The sequence below is a fragment of the Podarcis raffonei genome, chromosome 1, assembly GCF_027172205.1.
Source record: "Podarcis raffonei isolate rPodRaf1 chromosome 1, rPodRaf1.pri, whole genome shotgun sequence".
NCBI classification, from domain to species: Eukaryota; Metazoa; Chordata; class Lepidosauria; order Squamata; family Lacertidae; genus Podarcis; species Podarcis raffonei.
The window spans coordinates 117356021-117383998 of record NC_070602.1 but is presented as its reverse complement, the minus strand read 5'-3'; the positions used below and the strand labels follow the sequence as shown (position 1 = coordinate 117383998).

General features: G+C 45.1%; 1 protein-coding gene and 1 pseudogene across 5 annotated transcripts in view; both read left to right on the top strand.

Annotated features, from left to right (window-relative positions):
- METAP1D (methionyl aminopeptidase type 1D, mitochondrial) overlaps positions 1–27978 on the top strand; it is a 99957-nt gene that overhangs the window by 12816 nt on the left and 59163 nt on the right. The window contains exon 2 of one of the 5 annotated variants that reach the window (XM_053359615.1): positions 24241–24460. The exons of the other annotated variants lie outside the window; for them this stretch is intronic. The gene's annotated coding sequence lies outside the window, so the exon portion shown is untranslated. The remainder of the gene's footprint in view (positions 1–24240; positions 24461–27978) is intronic. 5 annotated transcript variants of the gene reach the window in all.
- Positions 164–10307, top strand: LOC128402058 (ras-related protein Rab-22A-like; annotated as a pseudogene).

Below are 27978 nucleotides of genomic sequence, written 5' to 3'. Positions count from 1 at the left end.
GCCCTGTAAGATGGTGCCCATTTTGTGGGGCCCAAAGTGGAAAAGGAGGAGACTTTACCTGTAACTAGGAACTGGGTGGGAGGAAAGACAGGATTTTTGGTCAGGTCATCTTCCATGCCTTTTTTTTCTTTTCTTTTTTCTTTTTGAGAGAGAGAGAGAGAGAGACTTTTGACTGAGGGAGAGGGCGACAATGGCTCTTCAGTTTGTGCCTTTTTCCAGTGGGGAGAGTATGGTTGGCTTTGTTCCTTAGAAGCAAGCTGTCTCTTTTTCCCCAGCAATGGCTCTGAGAGAGCTCAGAGTTTGCCTGCTGGAGGGACACTGGTGTGGGCATATCAAGCACTATATAGTGCTTTGTAGAAGACCGCTTTGATCCCAACATCAATCCAACAATTAGAGCATCTTTTATGAGAAAGACAGCGCAGTATCAGAATGGGTTGCGTAAATTCCTAATATGGGATACAGCCGGTTAAAGACGATTTCACGCTCTAGCGCCAATGGACTAGTGAGCTTCTGCAGCCGCTATTTATGTTTATGACATCATCGCAAAAGAGGAAACGTTTTCAATTTTAAGGAGCTGTGTGGAAGAACTCCGGTAGCATGGATATCCCAACATAGTTGCTGCTATTGCTGGAAATAAATGTGATCTTAACGATGTAAGAGAAGCCATGGAAAAAGATGCTAAAGACTTTGCAGATCCCATCCATGGAATATCTGGAAAGAACAGGGCAAAAAATGCAACAAACATAAATGAACTGTTTATAAAAATTAGTCATAGAATTCTATCAACAGATAGTAAAGGTAAAGGGACCCCTGAACATTAGGTCCAGTTGTGGCCGACTCTGGGGTTGCGGCACTCATCTCGCTTTACTGGCTGAGGGAGCTGGCGTACAGCTTCCGGGTCATGTGGCTAGAATGATTAAGCCGCTTCTGGTGAACCAGAGCAGCGCACGGAAACGCCATTTACCTTCCCGCCGGAGCGGTTTATTTATCTACTTGCATTTTGACCTGCTTTCAAACTGCTAGGTTGGCAGGAGCAGGGACCGAGCAACAGAAGTTCACCCCGTCGAGGGGATTCGAACCGCCGACCTTCTGATCGGCAAGTCCTAGGCTCTGTGGTTTAACCCACAGCGCCACCCGCGTCCCTCTATCAACAGATACAAACCCTCAAAATGCAGCTGTTGTTGACTTACACTATCATATACCAGAGTAGTTTTTAGAAAGTGTTTGACCTTGGAAATTAGGGGTTTATTTGGAGTATAGTTGACTTGGTCCCCTCCAGATTTTGCTGGACTCCAGTTCCCATCAGCTCCAGCTAGCATGGCATATTATCAGGATTGATGGGAGTTGTAGTCCAGAACATCTAAAGGACACCATTCTGGCTATCCTGCCATAACCAACCTGCTCTCTACCTGCCATTGTCGGATTTTTGTTTTGATTGTTTGCAGATTCATTCACCGCTTTGCAGCAGAGCATTACTGAAGTGGTGTACCCTTAAAATAAAATAAAATAAAATATTGCAAACTCAGTAAACCAAAGACAATAAAACAAGTCATACAATTATACGGTTATTCTTTCATAAAATAATAGGTCATGTTTTGCTCAACATCTACAATTCCCATGTCCTTTGTGTGAAAAGTGAACAGGTGGCACGGCAACCCTATCTACTGCAATGCTTTCTTGCATGTATGAATCTTGTCAGTGGGTTTATTACCATGTCAGTTTTGATCACAAACTCTGAGTTTTCATTTAATTTTTTTGGCCTACAGATTGAGCCATTAATTCATTGAGTTAATTGACAATGACTTTACAGCTCTGACTTTCCCACTGAACTCTGGAAAAGCTCCTGGCCTTGCCTATAAAGTCCAGATGTTGTGCTTAAACTAAAATGCCGCATGGAAGTCGAAGGGGAATCGATTTGAATACCACACCAAACTTCAGACAAGGGCAAGAGATTTGAGTCTCTAGTAAAACATGCATACTTTTGGAGCAAGGAGCAGGTCTGAGGGGAAATAATATTGTGCATATTGAACTTGAACAAGCACCCTCTTTCTCTCCCTGTAACTGATTGTACTGCTACTACAAAGAAAGGTATTAAGAGTGATTCCGTAAAACTTTCAAATGGCCACCTCTTCCTTCTTTGCTATTAGCTTGAGTGGCCTATGGTGTTAGAAAAGTAAAAAATGCACTTTAGTGTTTGGAAGACACACTGCCCAAGACAACTTTTGAAATAAGTGATAAGGTCAAGGAGCCGGTAGGGATCATAGCTTAAACAATTTAATATCCTCTGTCTTACACATGCACAGTCAAAACAGGTCTTTAAATAATGTTTATGCCAGTCTTGTGTGTATGGAATTAACTGCAAATAAAGTGTTTTAAGTGTGTTGCAATATACAAATGTGACACTAGATGGCGACAGTGAGCTATGGCAAATTCAATATATTTTTCAAAACGTTTTTTAAAAAAGCATTTTCACAGCGTTTTTTATATGTGTGTAGATTCCACCAGTGTGTGTGTGTGTGTGTGTGTGTTATGAAACAAGGAGTCAAGCATATGTGTAAGGTAGAACAGTATTACGTAGTTTTGCCATGTTGCAGATGTAAGGAATGCAAGTGTAAACGTGGTGAAGTTTCTAGTTTATAATACAATCCTAACAATGTTTACTCAAAAGTAGGTACTTTTGAATTCAGTGGGGCTTACTCCCTGGTAAGTAGGTTTAAGATTTCAACCCCAATCTTAACTCAGTTATGTGTATTTTTTAAGAAGCCCAGGTTAATGTGAAGCAAGGTGCTGAAGAAATATGTGGTTGCCTACCTATTGATCCTTAACATTAACAGCAACTGCCTTTGATGAAGGTCTGAGGATGTGTTATGAAGGCATATGGTCAGTGGCAGCTGTTGTGGTGGGTAAGAACAGTGGAGCTACCCTCCCCAGGTCACTACAACATGGATGGGGAAACTTTTTGGATCTGCAGGTCAAGTGTAGTATGTGGTGGGTCTGGCTACTGTCAATCATGTGACATCACAATGATGTCAGGTGATTGGTGCTTTGACGTCCCAAAGTTGGGACGTCAAAGCACCATGCACAACCAATTCAGGAGGCTTCAGCTCTGGCCCCTTATTGGCTGATGGGTGGTAGAGGCCGAAGCCTGCTTTCCCTTGCCAATGTGCAATCAGGAGCGCACTTGAAGGCTCCCAGTTATGCATTGGCAACCACATATTACCTCAGGTATAAGGCCGTGGTGTATCCAAGAAGAAGAAGAAGAGTTTGGATTTGATATCCCGCTTTATCACTAAGCGAATGAGTCTCAAAGCGGCTAACGTTCTCCTTTCCCTTCCTCCCCCACAACAAACACTCTTTGAGGTGAGTGAGGCTGAGAGACTCAGAGATGTGTGACTAGCCCAAGGTCACCCAGCAGCTGCATGTGGAGGAGCGGAGATGCGAACCCGGTTCACCAGATTACGAGACTACCACTCTTAACCACTGCACCACACTGGCTCCTAAGAGTGGCCAGCCTGATGCTGGGTGCCCATATGCAGGTGACACAGGTGATGATCTTCTCTTGTTCTTTGTCTGCCAGAGGATGGTATATTGGCTCTGTACATGGAGGTTCCATTGAGCTATCAAGGCTAATAGCCACAAGTTATGCTCCATGTATCTATCTCAGAGGTTTCCAAGCTATTTGAGTCCACGGCTCCCTTAACCAACCCCATTCTTTCTGCGGCTCCCCTGTGGGCTACAGGAGAATCTCCCCATGTACGGGAGTTCCATTTTGGGCCGTCGTGTGCATCACTTGAACATTCCTGTTCACATTCCCCTGTTCTGTCCCTACCCCTTTTGGGTGCTGTTTCAGTGCACACTTTTTCAAAGATGACCAGCATCAGATGGCACAGAGGTGCATGAAAATGTAGACAAGCGCATCTCGTTTGCCTATTTGATTAGCAGTGGTGTCCAAACTTTTTTCAAAGAGGGCCAGATTTGATGAAGTGAAAGGCCGTGGGGGCTGACCAAAGAGCCAACCAAAGTTATTGACCTTTTTTTAGGATTGATATTGCTGAGCTTCTTTTAGGGTTGAAATTGTTGAGGGTTTTTTTTAGGATTTTACCCCTTGAAATAAACTGAAATGGACTGGAGTTTCCGACTTTGTGTTGTTATTTTTTCATCAGAGGAGGGAGGGAAGGAAGGAAGGAGGGATGGTCAGCACCCCTGACCATCATTCAAGTCACCCCAGGGTGCCACGGCACACTGGTTGAAAACCATCTACCTGAAGCCCTCTTCATGCTTTGCTTGTGTGAAGAGACAAAGCAAGAAGATAGGGGTTGTGGGGCTTCACTTTTGAAGTCTGGGCATAACTAGTGTGGCCTTCTGATGTGGGTTGTTGTTGTGGTTGTTGTTTGTTGAATTTATATACCACCCTATATAAAAAGTGCGGGTGGCGCTGTGGTCTAAACCACTGAGCCTCTTGCCACTTGCCAATCAGAAGGTTGGCGGTTTGAATCCCCATGATGGATTGAGCTCCCATTGCTCTGTCCCAGCTTCTGCCAGCCTAGCAGTTCGAAAGCATACCAGTGCAAGCAAATAAATAGGTACTTCTGTGGCGGGAAGGTAAACGGCATTTCCGTGCGCTCTGTTTTCCATCACGGTGTTCCATTGTGCCAGAAGCGGTTTAGTCATGCTGGCCACATGACCTGGAAAGCTGTCTGTGGACAAACGCCGGCTCCCTCGGCCCGAGAGCAAGATGAGCGCCGCAACCCCATAGTCACCTTTGACTGGTCTTAACCGTCCAGGGGTTCTTTACCTTTTTACACCCTGTACCCAGAGGTCTCAGGGCGGTTCACAGAATAAAATCAAAATATGAAACCACAAAATGCATAATAAAAAAACCCCAATAACCCCCGCCCTGAAAAAAACACATTTTAAAAGGGCATAGGATGTCAATCAAATCAACCATAAAGGTAAAGGTAAAGGTACCCCTGCCCGTACGGGCCAGTCGTGTCCGACTCTAGGGTTGTGCGCCCATCTCACTTAAGAGGCCGGGGGCCAGTGCTGTCCGCAGACACTTCCGGGTCACGTGGCCAGCGTGACAAAGCTGCATCTGGCGAGCCAGCACAGCACACGGAAACGCCGTTTACCTTCCCGCCAGTAAGCGGTCCCTATTTATCTACTTGCACCCGGGGGTGCTTTCAAACTGCTAGGTTGGCAGGCGCTGGGACCGAGCAGCGGGACCCCGCCGCGGGGATTCAAACCGCCGACCTTTCGATCGGCAAGTCCTAGGCACTGAGGCTTTTACCCACAGCGCCACCCGCGTCCCATAGGACATAGGCCTGGTTAAAAAGGAACAACAAGGAATCAACCATAGGCCTGATTAGAAAGGAACGTCTTTGCCTGGCACCTAAAGGTGTACTGTATAATGAAGGCGCCATTGTTTTTCTCTACACATGAAGTCTTCCTTGGATCCTGGGACTCTGATTGCTTAGGATTCCAGAATACAGAGAAGCCTCTGCGTGAAGCAGCACTCATCCTAAGGAAGCCATGTGCTTGGGGGTCTCCCCTCCCCCCTACTCTCTACTTGCTTTCCCTCTTTACCCGAGTAAAGCGTGAAGAAGAGGGCTTAATTCTGCGCTAGTTCTCAGAAGTGGGGTGTTAATTGGGACGAAACACAGGGCAGCGAGCAACTGTGCAAGCAATCTGCGCTGCGCTCTTGCCTCAGATCATGTGCAAAACAGCAGGTGCAGGCCTACTGAGAGGCACGGCGAGCCGCAACGAGCCCCGAAACAAACGCTGATTGCCGGCCTCATTGACAAAGCACTTTCTGTAGCTGGAGCGGGCTACCCCTGCGACTGTTTCCCATTTGTTTCTTCCTGTGTACCAAAATTAGTTTCATATTGTTTGAACCGAGTGGTAATGGATTCTCCGTCATGCAAGCCCAGTCCCCTTCCAACAAAGAAAAGAGCCTGATTTGGCGGAGGGAGGGGAGGGGAATGCGGCGCTGCATATCAAATACATGCTGATGATGCGGTGGGACGAAGCGCATTCCCCCCGTTTCTCCTTACACCTGTTTGGACAGAAAAGGGTCACAGAGCAGGGTCCCCAGGGAAGCCCGCTGGAGAGGTGATTAATTGCCTACCTGCTGATTAAAAGGATCCAAGCGGCTGAATTCACCCAAGTCCGTTTCCGTAGGTGTCGCCATGTGCTGCAGCACAACACTAACTGCTAAAGTTACAGGCCTTCCAAGTACAGTGGTACCTCGGGTTAAGCACTTAATTCGTTCCGGAGGTCCGTTCTTAACCTGAAACTGTTCTTAACCTGAAGCACCACTTTAGCTAATGGGGCTCCCGCTGCTGCTGCACCGCCGGCGCACGATTTCTGTTCTCATCCTGAAGCAAAGTTCTTAACCCGAGGTTCTATTTCTGGGTTAGCGGAGTTTGTAAACTGAAGCGTATGTAACCTGAAGTGTATGTAACCTGAGGTACCACTACATCCCTATTTCCGAGGGCAGCCCCGGGTTTACAGAAACAGCCCAGGTTTCTGATTTGATCCCGGAATGTCCCGCTTTTCTTTAGGACGTCCCCATTCCATCAGAGAAATGTTGGAGACATGTGACCCCCGAGCCAAGGAGTTAAGAAACTACACAACTTTTAAAAGACATCTGAAGGCAGCCGTGTACAGGGAAGTTTTTTAGTGTTTTATTTTCTTCTTATATAAGTTGGAAGCCGCCCAGAGTAGAGGGGCGGGGTATAAATTATTAGTATGGAATAGGATGTCCCTATTTTCATCAGAGAAATGTTGGAGGGTCTGAAGTAAAACAGTATGAGCTGTGCATACAGTGGTCTAAACCACTGAGCCTCTTGGGCTTGCCGATCAGAAGGTCGGTGGTTCGAATCCCTGCGACGGGGTAAGCTCCTGTTGCTCTGCCCCAGCTCCTGCCAACCTAGCAGTTCGAAAGCACACCAGTGCAAGTAGATAAATAGGTACCGCTGTGGCGGGAATGTAAACGATGTTTCCATGCGTTATGTGTTCCATCACAGTGTTCTGTTGCGCCAGAAGCGGTTCAGTCATGCTGGCCACATGATCTGGAAATCTGTCTGTGGACAAACGCCGGCTCCCTCGGCCTGAAAAGCGAGATGAGCGCTGCAACCCCATAGTCTCCCTTGACTGGACTTAACTGTCCAGGGGTCCTTTACCTTTTTTACCTGTCGTTTGACTGCCTTCTTCCTCTACCCCCTGCCCATCTCTGAGGTGCTTTGAACGTTTTGCAATTCCAGAAGTCAAGGAAACTTACTCTTTGTGAAAACCATGCCCGAGTGTTGACGATGACTGCCTTTGTGCACATGTCGTAGTAACCTTATAACTAGTAATCTCGGGGGGGGGGGGGTTACGCTTGTTTCCTGCTCAGATTGCCTGAGCTCTCGGCCTTCCTCCTCTGCAGAACGGTCTTCTCCCAAAGAGAACCAGGCCAGGCTGGATGCCTGGTCAGGTTTCTGCCCCTCCATCAAATCACAGCTTGGTGGTAAGGTGACAGCAATTCTGCGCCTTCTGGCCTTGAAGCAGAGAAGGGTGGGCCATTCCTTGTCAGGAGGTGTTCTCTCTGTGTGAATGCGGGGCTGGGGGGGGGCGTGAGCACAGCTCTAATGCCCTGCTGTGTTTTCCTGCTGTGAAAATAGGGGTATGCTGTGACAGGCCCCAGGCTGGGCCTTTTCTCTTTCAAAGAGAGAGGGGCTGAAGAAACAGGTGCGCTCTGCGGTTGCTCTATATCTTCTGCCTTTGTGGCGGGGCTGCATCTGGTCAGCTGAAGGCGCCTTTTTATTATTTAAACTTTCCACGTGTGATTAGGGAAATGCTTGATTGCATGGGCTTGCTCCATTATTATTTGGGCTCTGTCAGTTCTGATTGTGTGGCTATTCCTGTATCTTTGTTCCAGCGCACTCCAGGCAATGCATCGGAGTGGTGAACATTTAATCCCTTAGATTTTGGCTTTGTTTTGTTTTGTTTTGTTTTGTTCCGAGCAACTCCACAGGAAACAGAAATCCAAGTCATAAACTTCCACACATGGTGCTGCAGAACTACACAGATCCCATCAACCCATCCTGCTGGCCATTCTGGATGGGGATGATGGGAATTGTAATCTTGGGGCAGCGGGGGGGGGGGGGCTAATAGGTCTCCTAGCCCTGGCTTGTTCAACAACTCTGCATCTCCTTGCTGCTGCATGGAATAACACATGTACCAGACCTTTGGATTTAGTAAGTAAAGTAATTTAAACTTAAAAAACAACACCACCTTCCACGCATACGTGCTACTAAGTGGGCTTCGCAATGACTGCCAATCTGTGTAGGTTGAAGCAGCGATGGTCAATCTGTGGTCCTCCAGATATGCTCCAGCATGTCCATCGGTCTGAGATAATGGGAGTTCTCATCCAACAACACCTGCAGAGCTGCAGGTTGCCCACTCCAGGGTTAAAATGGCCAGTTTGCCCTGGGAATCAACCTTGTGAAGGTTCCCCCAGGGGGTGATGTTCTTGACAAGGCTTGGATTAGCCTGACTGGTCTTTTGTAGGAATTCAACCGCACTGCAAACTTAATGAGATCAGGGCTCCTTCCATCACCTCTTCCAAGAAACAATATTCCGCGGTGGCTTCTCAGTTTTCGCCCGTCTTGTTAAATCTACCATCCGATTCAGCCTGGCGTCCCTGCGCTCAGGTAGGGGCTTCTATTTCTCTCTTGTTGAAACTCAGGCGAGTCTCTTTGAACAGCTGCTTCATCACCAGTTAACCTAGCAGGGGTCGCGATCAAATGTGATCATTCCATACGATTGCACCCAGTGATTTGATGCAATTTACTTTTTATGACTCTGTGGAGTTTCGGGGCTGCTTCCAAGTAGGAAAAGCAACACAGGTGAGATAATCTTCTTGACCCATGTACTCCCTTGCGAAATACCTACAATGTGCTTCACAAGATACAATATGCACATTTCTTCCCTCCCACTTGTGTACAGGTGGCCCAAGTATTTATTTGGCTACAGTGGATAAGAGAGGGCAGTGATAGATTCACATGCTTTGTGTACACAAGGTCCCTGGTTCAAGTCCCAGCAGTGTTAGAAACTCAGATATATAATCTAATCACCAAATGGCACCTTAAACCTGGGCTGTGGTCACCACAATGCAGTGTCTAGGCTCTGTTTCCCTCCCACCTATGGGATGTTAAATTATTATTATTATTATTATTATTATTATTATTATTATTCATTCATTCATTCATTCCACTTTTATACCACTTTATATTTTAAAGAACAAATCTCAAAGTGGTTTGCAACACGTTAAAACATACAAATAAAACAATCTGGAATAGAACTAATTCAAGCTTCTGGGAAAATATTTCAAATCCTTCCCTAAGTGACATCACCTCCTGGCAATTAGAAGGGGAAGAAATGGAGGCAGTGATAGATTTTACTTTCCTGGGCTCCATGATCACTGCAGATGGTGACAGCAGTCACGAAATTAAAAGACGCCTGCTCCTTGGGAGAAAGGCGATGGCAAAGCTAGACAGCATCTTAAAAAGCAGACACATCACCTTGCCAACAAAGGTCCGTATAGTTAAAGCCATGGTTTTCCCAGTAGTGATGCATGGAAGTGAGAGCTGGACCATAAAGAAGGCTGATCGCCAAAGAATTGATGCTTTTGAATTATGGTGCTGGAGGAAACTCTTGATAGTCCCATGGGCTGCAAGAAGATCAAACCCATCCATTCTGAAGGAAATCAGCCCTGAGTGCTCACTGGAAGGACAGATCCTGAAGCTGAGGCTCCAATACTTTGGCCACCTCATGAGAAGAGAAGACTCCCTGGAAAAGACCCTGATGTTGGGAAAGATGGAGGGCACAAGGAGAAGGGGATGACAGAGGACAAGATGGTTGGACACTGTTCTCGAAGCTACTAACATGAGTTTGACTAAACTGCGGGAGGCAGTGGAAGACAGGAGTGCCTGGTCCATGGAGTCACGAAGAGTCAGACACGACTAAACGACTAAAAAACAACAACAACAAAGTGACATTTTGCTTTCCCCAGTCGCCAGCCTGGCATCCAGAGATATCCATGTGGTCGCCATTGGGCCTGTGCTAGTCACAAAACGTGACTAGCACCTGGCTAATTTTGAACACTTGAGTCCCAATATCTCCAGTATGAAGGTGGATTGTTGGCCACTGTGGGGATAGGATAATGAACTAGATAGGCATTTGCCCTGATCCACCAGGTCTTTTCTTCTGTTCTTCAGGAGCAGCTGGGAGGCGATCTGAAAGACATGGATAGCTCGGTTGGCTAGAGCAGGGTGCTGATAGCGACAAGGTTGCAGGTTCGATCCCCATACGGGGCAGCTGCATATTCCTGCATTGCAGGGGGTTGAACTAGATAATCCTCAGGGTGAGATGCTGCTTGTCAGAGTAAACATTACCAGGTTAGGTGGAGACACAGTCTTAGCTGTGCACCTTCCCCGTGTTCGTTTATTATTACATTTATGTTCCACCTTTTCTCCAGAAAGTTCACGATGGTATACACGCTTCTTCCCCTCTCCGTTGTCTCGTCACAGCAACCCTGTGAGGAAATTTAGGGCTGAGAGACCTTGACTCGCCCAAAGTCACCCAATGGGCTTCATGACTGAGAGGGGATGTGAACCCGGATCTCCCAGGTCTAAGTCCGGCACACTAACCGCTGCTCCACTCTGGATGCCACTACGCAGATGACAGCATGGGCATGTTTTGTGCTCAGCTGTGAAATTGCATAACCTGAGATTCGTGTCTTGAGCTCTTGGGAGGACGGGCAGGGTACAAATAAAATGCTTGACGAGTTGGATTCAGCGTGGAAGGCACCAAGGTCCAGGCAAGGTCTGCTGAAGGAAGGGGACCAATGAGGAGGCAGCTCTCAGTGTTTTCCTCTGCGTCACCCGCCACACTACCCCAATCCTCCACAGCAGATCCTTTTAAGGGACACGGGCTGCAGGGAGAAGGCAGAATCTGCTTGAACTGCTCCTTCCACATCCTCCACTGGGAGTGGGGCTGGGCGATACCTGGTTTTCAGCACCGTGATATATCACCAGCTAAACACCATGATGGGACGTGGGTGGCGCTGTAGGTTAAACCACAGAGCCTAGGACTTGCCGATCAGAAGGTTGGCGGTTCGAATCCCTGCGACGGGGTGAGCTCCCGTTGCTCGGTCCCTGCTCCTGCCAACCTAGCAGTTCGAAAGCACGTCAAAGTGCGAGTAGATAGATAGGTACCGCTCTGGTGGGAAGGTAAATGGTGTTTCTGTGTGCTGCTCTGGTTCGCCAGAAGTGGCTTAGTCTTGCTGGCCACATGACCTGGAAGCTGTACGCCGGCTCCCTCAGCCAATAAAGCGAGATGAGTGCCGCAACCCCAGAGTCGGTCACGACTGGACCTAATGGTCAGGGGTCCCTTTACCTTTACCTAAACACCATGACATACCGATTTATGACAGTATCCGAAAGGAGGATGGAGCTGTGTAGAGGCATTGGCTAGCTTCACGGTTTCCCCCGCATCGTGACTTTTGCCGGCACCTGCTCTTGTGATTCACTCCCGTCTGCAGCAGGCAAGGGAGAGCTGTGCTGGCAGAGTTAACGGGCTGCAGGACTCGAGAGAAGCATTGGCTGGCTTTACGAGTTTTCCTATGTTGAGATTTTTGCATAGTATACACACACAAGCACATCATATCATGGTAAAGGTAAAAGACCCCTGAACGGTTAAGTCCAGTCAAAGGTGACGATGGAGTTGCGGCGCTCATCTTGCTTCCCACGCCAATAGAGCCAGTGTTTATCCCCAGACAACTTTCCGGGTCATGTGGCCAGCATGACTAAACCATTTCTGGAGCACTGGAACACCATGACGGAAACCAGAGCGCATGGAAAACCGTTTACCTTCCCGCTGCAGCGGTACCTATTTATCTACTTGCACTGGTGTGCTTTTGACTGCTAGGTTGGCAGAAGCTGGGACAGAGCAACGGGGGCTCACCCTGTCGCGGGGATTCGAACCGCCGACTTTCTGATCGGCAAGCCCAAGAAACTCTGGTTTAGACCACAGCGCCACCCGCACCCACTGGGAGTAGGGCTGGGCAATACCTGGTTTTCAACACTGTGATATATCACCAGCTAAACATGCCGATATACCGATTTATGACAATGTCTGAAAGAAGGATGGAGCTGTGTAGAAGCATGGGCTGACTTCATGGTTTTTCCCACTTTGTGACTTTTGCTGCCGCCTGCTCTTCTGATTCGCTCCCGCCTGCAGGAGACAAGGGAGAGCTAAGCCAGCAGGGTTAACAGGCTCTGCAGGACTCGAGAGAGCCAGTGTGGTGCAGTGGTTAAGAGCGATAGACTCGTAATCTGGTGAACCGGGTTCGCGTCTCCGCTCCTCCACATGCAGCTGCTGGATGACCTTGGGCTAGTCACACTTCTCTGAAGTATCTCAGCCCCACTCACCTCACAGAGTGTTTGTTGTGGGGGAGGAAGGGAAAGGAGAATGTTAGCCGCTTTGAGACTCTTTTGGGTAGTGATAAAGCGGGATATCCAATCCAAACTCCTCCTCCTCCTCCTCCTCCTCTTCTTCTTCTTCTTCTTCTTCTTCTTCGAGAGAGAGAAGCACTGGCTGGCTTCATGAGTTTTCCCATATTGAGATTTTTGCATAGCATACACACACAAGCACATCATAATTCATGATATGTTGCCAAGTCAATAATTGTGAAACCGATATCATGATATGGACTTCAAACCGGTTTGGGACGATATATCGCCGAGCCCTAACTGGGAGCATCCCATAAGCAGAGTTTTGCTCACATGAACTCTGGATCCAACCCATGTGTATACACTTGTGTGGCTGTGAAAAAGAGGGCCCCATATTCTTGGTGAGCTGGCTTGGGCGCAATAGGTTCCCCATGCTTGACTTAGAGCTTGGGTGGCCAACATGGTGCCAAGATGTTCTTGGACTACAGCTCCCATCATTGGCCATGCTGGCTGGGGCTTATGGTAGTTGTAGTCCATCAACTGCTGCTGAGATGAAGGCGGCAGCAACCAAAGGCTGAAATGGCCTGGGTGAACCAGCGTTTAATTCCCCCCCCCATATAATTCTCCTTTGCTTCCTAGTCTGTTTAGTGCCCCTCCTCACACTTGGCAGAAGAGATTCACCTTTTCACAGCAGTACTTCTTCATTTACAAATTACAATTTTCCCAACAATTTGCTGTGTATAAAAATTGGCCTTGCGTGCAACCGGCCACTTAGTTGGAGAATGGAGCCTGCAGCCTTGATGCATTCTGTGAACAATTGGTAATAACTCTGAACCGACCCCATTTACTGCAATGGGAGTTCTTGACTACAGTCTGAATTCTTACCAGATTAACTCTGCCACCCACTTTTGCTCTGTGCTAAGTTTGCTACCGATGCAAATGTCCTCTGAAAACCTAATGGACTTCCATGTGTGTATACGCCAAAACAATTTGTCTCGCTGACCTGAGAGGAAATTTGGTCTCTTCCGTGTGACCGCAAATGCCTCTTTTTCTAATTCTTAATATTGGCTGCCCAGTTATTCTTTTCAGTGATGTGGATACAATACTTAGCAAGCAGTAGGTGAGGGTGGTTTTTCAAAAATCTTCTGGTTTAGTTTTCAATACTTTCCCTCCCTTTTAGCTCTCTGAATGATTAATGGGAATAGGAAAATAGTGTTGACCCATTTGAATCATGTTGGACAACCTTCATTGCTCATCTGCATAATGAAATACACACTGAGCATTACGTCTTAAGTGTAGGAGCCACTGAACTACAAATATTTCTCTAATTCAAATTATGAAGTAAATTATAGAACGTTCAGTACTAATAATAGTATTAAATATTAAGCCACCGTGTAAATTGTAATTGTCAGGGAGAACCATAAATTGAAAATACTATTATCAATTTAGCTATAACAGATAATTTCGGTAACCTGCCTCCCTCCCTCCCTCCCTCCTTACAACACTGCATTTTTTTTGGGGGGGGGGGAGTCTCTGTGTTGAAATCCACTTGTAATAAAACGCTAAAATCAGAGTGATTTATATGTGTATCATTTTGTGTTCCATTTTAAGTTAGCAATATTAATTTGCAAGGCTAAAATATATTGATTTTTTTATAACACTGTTATCTTTTTGCTTGAATGCAATTTTTAAAAAGCAAATTATCGGTAATTGAGATGGAAAAATCATTCTGGGCAATGGTTAGGAAACAAAGAAAACCATTGGGCTCTAAAATAATAATAAAAAACCCCCACGAATTTTATGAAACGGGGACATAATTTGCAGCGTTTTAAAATAAATGCAAACTTTAAAATGGTGAACTTAGTCTGCGGGGTTTCTATGGTTACCCACCTTCAGACAGCTTTATAAGATGCGTAAATAGGTCTATGAGTGATTTATAATTATTTGTGTGGGGTTTTTTGTTTGATATGTTGGTAACCTTGTGTTCCGTTTGCATGTAATACATTTTGCATGCTTTGGTTTATGTATATTTTAGCACCTTTGATTGACAATGATTGAGCGTTCCTTTCTTGATTTTTTTTGTCATAGATGATGGATGTTGATAGTGTTGAAAATGTAAACAATTTTACTTGCATCACTATTTTGATAAACAAGGACTCTCTTATGCTAAATAGGGGGGGGGAGGGGGGAGGACCTGTATATCTTGAGCAGGAAAGCTCCTTTCCTTTATGGTGAACTGCTCCAAGCAGGTTCTGTAATCCTGCCTGTTAAATATATTCATCAAATCAAACGCCAGACTCTCGTGTGAATAAATATGCTACGTATGCAAGAATGCCACACTTTAGCGGCTGCCTGACATGAAAACAAACAATGTTCACGAAGCTACCAAATTTCAGATGAAATTGGACTTTTGTCTGGAACGTCTTCATTACACAGTATGTGGTATGAAATACAAAAAAATATATTTTCGGATTCCATCTACATCTTATAAACGCCAGGCCGCATTTTGTCTGTCTGTGCATTTGTCAGAATATCTCTTCCAAAAATAGTGGGGTGACCCCCAACCTTACTTAGTCTAGCATCTAAAGTTTGGGGGACATCGCTGTTCTAGTTGGAAATTAGCTGCTCACGCCACGTACAGTGGTACCTCGGATTACAGACGCTTCAGGTTACAGACGCTTCAGGTTACAGACTCCGCTAACCCAGAAATAGTGCTTCAGGTTAAGAACTTTGCTTCAGGATGAGAACAGAAATCGTGCAGTGGCGGTGCAGCAGCAGCGGGAGGCCCCATTAGCTAAAGTGGTACCTCAGGTTAAGAACAGTTTCATGTTCAGAAGGGACCTCCAGAACGAATTAAGTTCATAACCCGAAGTACCACTGTACACCAGGTGTACAGTTCTTGAGACCCTCCTGTCCATGCAACAGGCGAATGGGACAAGGGAATAAGGAAGAGAGAGGGGAGAAGCTTGCTTTGCAGCTCTTTTGGATCATGCTTGGAGAAGAGTTGATCCATAAAGACTGGGGAGGCTTGCGTCCTGATTTCTGCATCAGGAGGGGGAAATGTGCGGACCTGCTGATCTCCAGGGGAAACCTGCAACAGAGCACATAAAGAGGTGGGCACAGCCCCCCAAATAGTGGCTTGCGGTGCCAATCATTGCAACACAAGAGGCGGTCAACAATGTTAGAAAGACAGATACAGTGGTACCTCGGGTTACATATGCTTCAGGTTACATACGCTTCAGGTTACAGACTCCACTAACCCAGAAATAGTCTTCAGGTTAAGAACTTTGCTTCAGGATGAGAACAGAAATTATGCTCCGGCAGCACGATAGCAGCAGGAGGCCCCATTAGCTAAAGTGGTGCTTCAGGTTAAGAACAGTTTCAGGTTAAGTACGGACCTCTGGAACGAATTAAGTACTTAACCCGAGGTACCACTGTATACTAACCAAGAGCCAAATGGTTCCTTAAACCATGGTTACAGTCGCCAAAATGGAAGGTCTGGTTGCCATTTGGGGGCAACACAGCTCTAAAGTCTCATTTTTCAAATGATGTACTGACTGTGATTGATTACCAGTTAAACATCTGGCTAGTTCAGATGACCTGGAGGAGCATCCCCATCGTTCTGCCCGGACACTGAGGTGCGGCTCCGAGGGCCTTCTGGCGGTTCCCTCACTGCAAGAAGTGAGGTTACAGGGAACCAGGCAGAGGGCCTTCTTGGTAGTGTGGAACGCCCTCCCATCAGATGTCAAGGAAATAAACAACTATCTGACTTTCAGAAGACATCTGAAGGCAGTCCTGTTTAGGGAAGTTTTTAATGTTTGATGTTTTATCGTATTCTACTGGGAGCCACCCAGAGTGGCTGGGGAAACCCAGCCAGATGGATGGGGTATAATTAATATGTTGTTGTTTATTGATTATTATTATTATTATTATTGACAACCTTTAGCTAAGTTAGGAACTTTGATAACTTAAAGAATAAAAGTCACTTGATCCAGGGACAATCCACATACATATTGGCATATTCTGATCTCTTTTTCTTAATGGTGACACGGACCATTCCTAACATAGGAAAATTCTTCACAACTGTGAGCAGGGCAAGGGGTGGGCTGGTATTTAAGTGAAGGCAAGCTACGGCAATTAACTATAACGTTCCGCACCCTCCTGCTCAGACTGCACAGAAAAAGCATTTTGATTCCTGAAATTCATTCTGATTGTGCAGTTAAAATATAACTGATAGAGTTCTACAGGATGTGGGTGTGTGAAAGCAGTCAAGATCCAAGGACCCCCCCAGGCATGCTCCTCCAGGTGGTGGAGATGTCAGGTGCCATCCTGGCACCCTGGTATCTTCACTTGGTCGCAATTGGCCGATTGTTGTTGTTGTTTAGTTGTTTAGTCGTGTCCAACTCTTCGTGACCCCACGGACCAGAACACGCCAGGCACTCCTGTCTTCCACTGCCTCCCATAGTTTAGTCAAACTCATGTTAGTAGCTTCGAGAACACTGTCCAACCATCTCCTCCATCGTCTCCTTCTCCTTGTGCCCTCCATCTTTCCCAGCATCAGGGTCTTTTCCAGGGAGTCTTCTCTTCTCATGAGGTGGCCAAAGTATTGGAGCCTCAGCTTCAGGATCTGTCCTTCCAGTGAGCACTCAGGGCTGATTTACTTAAGAATGGAGAGGTTTGACCTTCTTGCAGTCCATGGGACTCTCAAGAGTCTCCTCCAGCACCATAATTCAAAAGCATCAATTCTTCGGCAATCAGCCTTCTTTATGGTCCAGCTCTCACTTCCATACATCACTACTGGGAAAACCATGGCTTTAACTATACGGACCTTTGTTGGCAAGGTGACGTGTCTGCTTTTTAAGATGCTGTCTAAGTTTGTCATTGCTTTTCAAGAAGAAGCAGGCGTCTTTTAATTTCGTGACTGCTGTCACCATCTGCAGTGATCATGGAGCCCAAGAAAGTAAAATCTCCCACTGCCTCCATTTCTCCCCCTTCTATTTGTCAGGAGGTGATGGGACCAGTGGCCATGACCTTAGTATTTTTTGATGTTGAGCCAATAGCCTATAGCCAGGTTCAAAATGCACCTAGCACTTGGCGAATTTCAAACACTGGCCATCACTATGGGCCAACAGAGGAGGATGGGCTGTGGGCCCAAAGAAGGGAGGAACCTACAGGAGAAGGGGTGGAGTTGGCAGAGAGACCCTGAGGGCTCCCCAAAATGTCTCTAGCCCAAACTCCTGTAGTTTCCCCATTCTAAGGGAGTGGGGAATCAATGTCATTGTTCAAACTTTGGAAGGATTAATATTTAATTTTGTAGTAGCATGAAAGATACCTGAAATGTATCGTTTGATCATAGGCATGCTGAGGCTTCTGTGGCTGTTACTTGCATTTGTAAATTCTCTCTCAATGGGAGGCTAACCCCCATAATGTATAAAATTGTGTTTTCAGATTCCTGCAACCACTGCTTATAAAACAAGATAATGCAGGTAATTAACCAAACCTGACACGGTGGAGGAAAATGCTCACTGCTAGATGCCATTTCCAAACAAGCAGTATTTTATTAAAAGATTTCTCTCAGAAAACAAATTCTGACATAATTTATACTTTTCTCCATTGTTGAGGTAAGGCTGGCTTTATGGCTCAAGCAATGGTTGTTGTAGTTTCTCAGGTACATGGCTGCAGAACTGAAATTAAAATATAATGCCCTCCAACATTTCCCCAATGAAAATAGGGTCGTCCTATTCCATCATAATAATTTTAATATATATACTTTGCCCATATGCCAAGCCACTGTGGGCAGCTTCCAACATACAGTGGAACCTCAGTTTTCGAGAGTCTCGGAAGCCAAATGATTCAGAACCCAAACATCAAAAACCCGGAAGTAATTGCTTCCGTTTTCAAACACACCTTGGAAGTCGAACGGCTTCCAAGGTGCGTTTCTCCATTTTTTCAATAGATTTTGCAGACCACCCATTGGTCCTCGGTTTTCGAACATTTCGGAAGTCAAACAGTCTTCCGGAACAGATTACGTTCAAAAACCGAGGTTCCACTATATATAAAAACATTTTAAAAAATTAAACATAAAAATACTTCCCTATACAGGGCTGCCTTCAGATGACTTGTGGGTCAGATAACTCTATACTCTCCAACATTTCTCCAATGAAAATAGGGTTATCTTGAGGAAAAGTAGGACATTTTGGAATTAAATCAGAAACCAGGACAGCTTTTGTAAACCTGGAACTGTCCCTAGGAAATAGGGACACTTGGAGGGTCTGAAATATTGGTGAGTAACTGTAGGGTTGGTATCTATTTTATTTATACAGTATGTAAAGAATGCTAAGAGTAGCTTGCATAGGAGAGTGCAGAAAACTATTATGCTAGATTCTTCGTTTTCTTCATGGATTTTCTTTATGGATTTATGTTAAAAACCAGGAACACTGACAGGATTATTACTGTTTTTAAACCAGGTTATTTTCCTGTACACATATAGTGCAGGAAGCAATATGTACATATTAGTACATTGTACACAGAATACAATTGTGTGGCAGTTATGAGTCCTTCTTTGCTTTAGCTTTGCAAAAAAAGTAAGTGAAGCATTGTATGCAACACGTAAAGGACACAAACCAATAGGAATGTTGCCCATGCAGGCACCATTGAAATTAGTGGGAGTTGTGTAAGCATGCATTAAATATTTCCCAGTGGGTTGCACTTGGGAGATGTGCCTGTTAACAATTATTTATCTTAATGCCTGCTCATTAGTAGGCTTTTGTCTGTGTTTAAAAAATCTAAATACTAAATCTGTTGAATGCTTAGTTTCCTGTCAAAATTGAGATTTGGGGGTCAGGAGAGCTGCTATCACTTCAAATTGGATAATCCACAAAAGATATGAGCAAATCTGTACATTCTGGTTATAACTGTAGACATAAAGTTATGTGTTTTCCCCTTTATAACAGAAGTGCAAGGAAGTTAATAGGAATGTTTCTTTAACTGTTTTTTTTTTTAAGTTGAAATTTGCCAGATGTGCTCGTTTGAGGCCTGTATTCCCCTGGTGTTAACCATGTGTGAACCTTTTTTTAAAAAAATTGCTCTGTCCAGCATTTGGATCTGACTTGTTTTATTGAGCTCTCTTGTTGGCTCTTGACTTAGGCTTTCTCTTTATGCCATGCTAGCAGTGGGAAATTTTATCAAAAAGAATATTGAGATGTGAATTCTAGATTTTCTGCTTTCTTCGTAACCCTTTTTACTGTACTGGCTGTAGAGACACGATTTCTTTTCATCAAAGAAATGCCTGTGGTGTTAAAGAAAAGGGGGAAGGGTTAAGAATCCCCTTTTTTAAAAATAGAAAACGCATTACATCTATCCACACTTTTATTAATAGACAATGAAAGCCCTTTGGTCGAAGGATGAATGGAAGATGCTTGCAATACTCTGCTGCGGCTGTTCTCCATACACACACACTAAATTAACTGATCTTACTGTTTTTTGTTTTCTTGGTGTCCCCCCCCCCCATCTCTTTTTTTAAATGTACAATCGCTGGGGCAATCATCGGCCGAAGATTTGGGGATTTATTTTTAAGGGTGTAAAACGAGACGTCTTCCGACTTTCTCTAGGCTTGTTAAAGTTGCACGGAATCAATTGCTATTGATAAAAGGTGGCTCCAAGCCAACTTCCTGGGAAAAAGAGCTCTGGGGAAGGGTCAAGGTTTGTCATGACCCAGGCACTATTGCTTGAATGTTGTTATTATTGGGCCAGAGTACCCTTAGGCTGTCATCCTTCCTGTACTGATTCTGCAGAGTTTCCAACTTACCTTCCTCCATGCAGCATAAAAAAGCAAAATAAAGCAACCTAGTCTCTTATGCTTGCAGCACAAGGACTGCATTATTCTCGGAGATATTGCGACCACAGCATGAATGTTGAAAATGGAGTCGGGGAAATGAAAAACAAGCCACGCCAGTGGTTACGAAAATGACGGCTGAGATTTAATATGCGGTAGTTTACACAGCTGCAAAATGTGCATGTTGCTGATCGATATTAGGTGAGCTGGGCATTATTTGAGTCAACTGCAAAACTTCACATTCACAAAGAATAGCGTCCAGGCAAATTCTGCTTAGTTTCGCCCTGTTTAGGAATCCTGATAACAACCGATTTAAAACATGGCTTCATAGTCGCATTGACATGTGTGCTCATGGGAATATCCCTCCCAGGTGAGGACAGTGGCCAATTGAACACCATGGGTGGTCAACCTGCAGCATGAATATCAGAAATGGTACAATAACAGGGGTTTGTGCCATTCCTGGACAAGGTAGGAATATAGACAGGCCTGGTTTCCTCTCCCGTGTTCCTTGGCTCAGGTTGGAATCAAAACAGCTCCAAAGCGTGGGTTGGGGGATACGACTTGCTTTGGACTTGGATCACGCCTGCAAAAGTTGCCTTCCGTCCAGAACTTTAGACAAAATGTACAGTATCTAGCACTGACCCAGCTATAGAATTCCATGATGTCCCAAAATTCCAGGGCTACCTCCTTCAGCCATGTCAAAATCTTGGAGAGAAGTCAGTTTGGGAGGAAATATACAGGTTAGGGCAGTGGTCCTCAAACTTTTTACCCTCTGGGCCACACTTTCGGAATAAAGATCTGCTCAAGCTACACCATTTTATTTTATTTTTAATTGAGAAGAAATACATAGGAAAACAAAAAGAAACAACTCCTAGCAACACTTGATGTATAACGTAGAACACAACTGCTTTATAAAAGGATCATGGGACATCCAGAAAGTATAACGCATAAGATGACAAATCATTCCCAAAATATAATTATAAACGAGTCTCTTACACATGTACCTTAAGTATGTTTAGAAATTCAAGTGAGAGGTGTGAGCTTGCTGTGGCCAGGTAATCTCATTTATATTAAGTCTAATTTGAGATAAACAAACCCTCATTCCTTTGGATCTTCCCAGCATACTTTCCATCCTCTCCTGCCCCACCAATGTGGCGCACCACACACCCTTTGAGAACCACTGGGTTAGGGGTTCATTGGCTTGGTGAGGGTCTCTGCATTCCAGAACAGCCTTTCCCAACCCAGCTATTGTTGGGCTTCTCATCGTCCCTGACCATTGGGCCATGCTGGCTGGACGGATGGAAGTTGTAGTCCAAAAACATCTGAGGACCTAAGGTTGGGAAAGGTTGTTCTCGAAGACACACTGAGAAGCTCTTGGGTCTCTGTCACCTGTCTAGGGCAAGGGCAATCTTAGAACATGAGTCAGACAATTGGTCCATCTAGCTTAGTGTTGCCTACACTGAGCGGCAGCTGCTCTCCAGGGTTTCAGGCAGGGGTCTCTCCCAGCACTACCTGGGATTGAATTTGAGACCTTCTCTGTGCATGGCTGGTGCTCTAACCACTGAGCTGTGCCCCTTCCCTATAGCCACTGGTGTGAAGAGGGGGAACTGCAAAACTGGTGATCTTTAAAAACTAGAATAGTCTCCCTATGTTATTAATAGGTTTTATAGTACTTATGACTTTGATTATTTAACAATATCTTCCTCTCCCCCTCCATTTATTTTTGGCTTTTTGATTAGATGGGCACTTTTATAACGCAGTGGTGAGATAATTCTGTTATACCAAACTGATGATATAGAAGTGTATTTCTGAGCAGCATCCCAGTCAAGTATTGTTCATGTAAAGTGTATTGCTTTGCTGTTTGGCATGTAATACGGTAGAATGACGCGGGTGGCGCGGTGGTCTAAACCACCGAGCCTCTTGGGCTTGCTGATCAGAAGGTCGGCGGTTCGAATCCCTGCAATGGAGTGAGCTCCCGTTGCTCTGTCCCAGCTCCTGCCAACCTAGCAGTTCGAAAGCACGCCAGTGCAAGTAGATAAATAGGTACCGCCGCGGCAGGAAGGTAAATGGCATTTCCATGCGCTCTGGTTTCCGTCATGGTGTTCCGTTGTGCCAAAGCAGTTTAGTCATGCTGGCCACATGACATGGAAAGCTGTCTGTGGACAAACGGCAGCTCCCTTGGCCTGAAAGCGAGATGAGCGCCGCAACCCCATAGTCGCCTTTGACTGGACTTAACCGTTCAGGGGTACTTTACCTTTACCTTTATGGTAGAAGGGCCATTCACCTCCTTGAGCAGCCTTCCCCAACATGAGGCACTCTAGATGTTTTGAACTACAAATCCCATCATTGGCCATGCTGCCTGCAACTGGTGGGAGTTGTAGTCCAAAACATCTGGATGGCACCACATTGGGGAAAGCTATCCTAGGGCAACAAAAATTCATTTAGGGCAAGTTGCTTCAGACATTATATAAACAGAGTATATTCCTCTGATTAAAATTTCGGCACGCACTAGACCTCAGGGTAACTAGCCTCGCTGAGATGCGAAATAGTTTATCAACTGAAAATGCTGAGTTTGATCTTGTCTCAACACTATCATGCATTTATACTATCAGCAAAGTGTTTTATTGGATTTTAACACTGTATGATTATAGCCTGCTTTAGGTTACATGGGGAAGGGCAGGTAAGAAATCTTCTACATAAATAAATAAAGGTCCCCCCCCAAGTCTCTGGAAACTGCAGATTAAACAATTACTTAAAAGTATATCATACAATGCAATTCATTCAATGATCGGCCTCTAGATTACTTTCCTAAGTACAGTCATACCTCATGTTACGTTTGCTTCATGTTAGGTTCTTTCAGGTTACGTCCCGTGGCGACCTGGAAGTACCGGAAAGGGTTACTTCCAGGTTTCGCCGCTGGTGCATGTGCAGAAGCGCAAAATGACGTCATGCGCAGAAGCGGCAAATCGCAACCCGCGCATGCGCAGATGTGCCACTGCGGGTTGTGCTCTTTTCATGTTGCAAACGGGCCTCCGGAACGGATCCCGTTCGCAACCAGAGGTACCACTGTAATAAACTCAGTTCATTCATGGGCAAGGAGATGTTGTAGTTCAGGAATGGGGAACTTGTGGTCCTCCAGGTGTTGTTGGGGCTCCAACTCCCATCAGCTCCAGCCAGGATGGCCAGTGGCCAAGGATGATGAGAACATCAAGAGGGCCACAGGTTCCCCATCCCTACTACACTGGAACTGATTCACAGGCGTAGTATAGATTGCTAATTTTGCTGCCAGGTCTGTGTTCCCTGTGCATTCCATTTCCATTGTCAAATTCATCATATGGGTGTGGATGAACATCATGGATAGGTGGGTGAACATGTGTGTTTGCATATCTTTCCAGCCATTTAGGTCGCTATTTTTTTAGACTGATCCTGTATTTCTAGTAAGCATACGTACTAGGAAGTAATCCCCATTTTCCAAAAAGTTTAGGTAGCCAGTGGTAGCCAGCAACCACTGACTAGGCTAAGACTATACATTGACAGAGTCAATTGCAATGGTGCCACTTCAACCCCAGTCAAAGTCCAGGGCTCTGTCCTTTGGGCAGCACAGGTTCTCTTGCCCATCACCTTCCTCCAAATCATGGAATCATATAATTGTAGAGTTGGAAGGGACCCTGAACATCATCTAGTTCTAGGCCAGCTCCCTGCAATGCAGGACTATGTAGCTATTCCATACAGGGATGGAACCAACAGCCTTGCCATTATCAGCATCACAAATTAACAAGTTGGAACAAATGTAGCTGCGCGTTGAACTTCTGACAGGTGGGCATTCTCTGTGGCCTGCACTATTGTTCTGTGTATGCGCTAAAGATTTGTTATATGTCCAGAGCTGGTGTAAGGTGCTTCATATCCTTGCAGGAGGCTCCCTCAGTCCCCAGAAGTCCTGTGACCAGTAGTAGCAGACCATGGGGTCAGGCAGAGCTGCTTTCCTGATATTGATACCTCCGCAGCTTGCCTGAACAGCACTAGAGCAGTGCGGCAGCGGAGTCAGGACTGGATAGATGCAGTGGCAGGAACACCAGACGAGCCTCTTTGCGTCCACACAGCCCTGAATTTACCTAGCTCCAGTGCCATCCAGGTAAGCCACAGGGCTGCTTCTTCCTACCATGCTTGCTGCAACTCCTCCTGGTTTTGTCACTCTTCCTCTGCGTTGCTGCCGCCCTCCCTGAGCATGCAGACAGTGGCAACAGTGAGGAGATGAAGCAGCCTCTCAGTGGCATAGCATGGGTTGCCACTGCCCAGGGCTGCGCGGAGGGGGGTGGGTGGGTGGGAGGAAAATGGATGGAACACGCATGTGCATTCAGCTGCCTAATGGTGTATACATCACCCAAGGGATTGCAGCTACAGAGATAAGAAAAGAAGAGTCGTTCCGTTGTCTGGAGAGGTCGCCGCCTGGTTTGCATGGAGAAGCTCTTTTCAACAGAGTCCATCAATGGAAGCGCACAGCACCGAGTGTTGAAATTTTGCACCCCCTAACATTTTTGCACCCCCTACACTACACCACTGGAGCAGCCTCCTGTATCTCCCCCCTTGAACCTGCAGCCAGCATTTTGCAAAAGCTCTCCAAAGAATGATCTGGATAGACTGGCTTGCAGTCTGAAAAAGTAAGAAGACTGTGGGGGCATGAAAGTTTCAGAGGATTCCCAGGGATTGTCTTGTTTAGGGTGGCCATGGCACAGCAAGGATGGATTCACAAGAGGGGAACAGACTGCGGTGGGTGGGACTTCCTGCCTCTAGGGAACTTGTAGGCTTAAGAGGCTAGGATTTGTGAAGTGTGGGGCGGGTGGTGAGGGGGGGGGGAGAGAGAGAGAAAGTGGAGAGAAACACATGAGAATTGTCTTCCTTGGGGCTAAACATTTCTTCTGAGGGGCCTGTCCTGTAGCCATGATTTCCTGCCACGGAGGGGAAAGGGCTGCGAAGCATCTGGAGAGAAGGAGACTCTCTTTACCAGCTTGTTTCCTGTACGTTAAATTGGAAGGCCTTGTCTGTGCAAATATATTTCAAAATAGAGCCTGCCCTTTGACTGTCTCTGTAATTGCATGGCTCTTGCAGTGTTTTATTTGGCTGCCAGAGTAGTTAACCCCTGGAAGTAAAGGGTTGAGGATGGCGTGACCAGCACGGGTGTGTAGACATGGCCATGTGAATGCCGCCTTGTTTAAATAAGCCTGCTTACCCACAGCCCTTTTTCTGCAACATTTGTACTCTCTCTCTCTTTGTGTGTGATATATATATATATATAAGTACCACACATATATAGATATTTATAACATGCAAAAAGTTGGTTTAAAATATGCTAGCTCCTGGGTGTACAGATAATGAGGTGGTTTTAGCTACCCAAAAGGGGGGAGGGAGTTTTTTCACTGCTTTGATGTAACCCACATCTGTCAGGCCTGGCTGGGGGTGGGGGGTTGAATTTGTTTTTGTTTAATTTCAAGGGCTCTTTTCTTCCCTATTTGCCCAATCAGTTTAAGCTTCTGCCCCAGGCACTCCCTTGTGCTGTTCTTTTCTTCTGCCAGCGCACAGGTTATTGCGTGTGAAATGTGAGCTCCACTTCTCTTGCGCAGGTTACAGAGAGTTGCAAAGACCCTTTAATCTTTCGCGGTGTGGTTTTCAAGCACATGTACCCAGCCCATCCCCAACCCCCCGGAATACAACACAGATACAGCTACATCGGTCTATCATTGAGCGCTTGGTGTCCTGCCTTCTAAGAATCTGTGTTGTGACTTATCTTAGCGTGAAACATTTGGTGTCTCTGTTTAGGAAATTTGAACCGCTTAACTAGAGTTAAGAATAAAAGCCTTGCACATTCCGGTTGAATTTGTTAGAGTCCGCAGTCCGTTTTCTCTCTCAACCTGTTGCAAAAGAGTTATCCAAATTTAAGATTTATTTATTTATTTTTAAAAACCTGGACAGACGAGCTTCGTTGCTTATCCCTTTGTGCAGTCTTCTAATGTACTAAATATCTTGAAATACGGGTTTGCAAATTAGTAATTTCTTTTAAAATTGTCAGACAATTTTGAATTCAGATCAGACATTAGTGGGAAATCGCTAATAATTTAATGCTTGATTCAGACAAATTTTCTTCACTCAGTAATCAGTTTCTTAAGAATGATAACCTAATGGGCCTTTGTAATTGATGTTGTCCACTTTTTGAAATTATAAATGTTTTGGTTTGGGGTATTTAATTGGCATTTGCAAATTGTATTACAATTGGTTAGTATTTCACAATTTTCGAATTCTTTGTTGAGTGTGGGGTGTGTGTATGTGTGTGTGTGTGATATTTTAATTAGCAGTTGCCTTTATTTACACTGTCATTTCCGCTGTGGCAAATTTTCAGCAGCTTAATTTTGAGGTTAACCAAACAGGTTTTAATAGTTTGATGAAACATGAGAGCACTTGCACTAATGTGTGTTGAAAATAATGTGGGCTTCTAGTTCCAGTTATTGATGGACTATGTTACTGCTCTCTGGAACATAAAGCAATTATTCCTGCAACTATTAAATAAGAAACACTTTAAAAGGAGTCATTGCCAACCTTTCTCTCCGGGGTGGGGGATCTTGTTGACCGGAAGAAAAGTCACATCTGAATTACTAAAATCAGCTTAATTAAGGGTCATTTTGGAAATACACATAAAAATTCTTACTACTCAATGGGTGAAATGGAAGCATTTCATTATATACTGTAGCATGCATGAACAGATAATAATTAAAACAGACCTGCAGTAAAGAGGCTAATAAATGTGGGGCATGTAGCTTGCTGTAAAATTAAAATACTCTTTCCACTCCAATCATCATCAGCTGAGTTCTTCATTCATCCCCTTTAACTGAGTCAGTTAAAAGAGAACCAAGAATTGTTTTAATAAAAAGATTACTACTTTTTCTGCAAGTTATTGAAGAGGAAGCACCCCAGCAGAACTATATTACTGAATGTTAGTTAGTATCCCTGAAAAGTATAAGAACAAAGGTGTAGATTTTATGAAGGACACGAACCCGTTTTACATCAATATTCAAAGCAAAGTAGAAAAATGACAACAGCCAAAGAACCCAACGACTGATGGGATTTTTATTATGTACCCTGCTAATTCCTGTTATAGAAGTTTGTAAAGGTGTGATTTATTCATCACAATTTCCTCTATAGATTTGCAGCCTCTAGGGTACAGTGGTAGGTGGTCAATTTTGCACCACTTTTAAGATTAGTAGTACAGAATGCTAATTTTGGTGTGTGTGTTTTTCCTTGCGGTTCCCCCATAGAAGTATTTTAAAACTAAAACTGCGCCCGGTAAGCAGGCCTTTGCTGTTGTTGATAAATCAGTGGGCTTAAGTATATATAATATCACATTTGGTTTTTAAAGCAGCATTTCATCTTTCTTTGAGATGTACATCTAGGGCACTAAACAGTTTAATGCATGAGAGGCTGTCAGCTGTAGAATAAACAGGAGTAAACAGAATTTGACAATGGCTTAGATTTGCGTAAAGTGTTCTTGTCGGGTGGAGGCGAAGTCTGTAGCAACTAGATTGAGAAACACAGCCAGCAGTTCTTGTCTCTAGTGATGGATGATGTTAGTGTATCAAATGGGCTGTGAATGTTAGAAGTTTG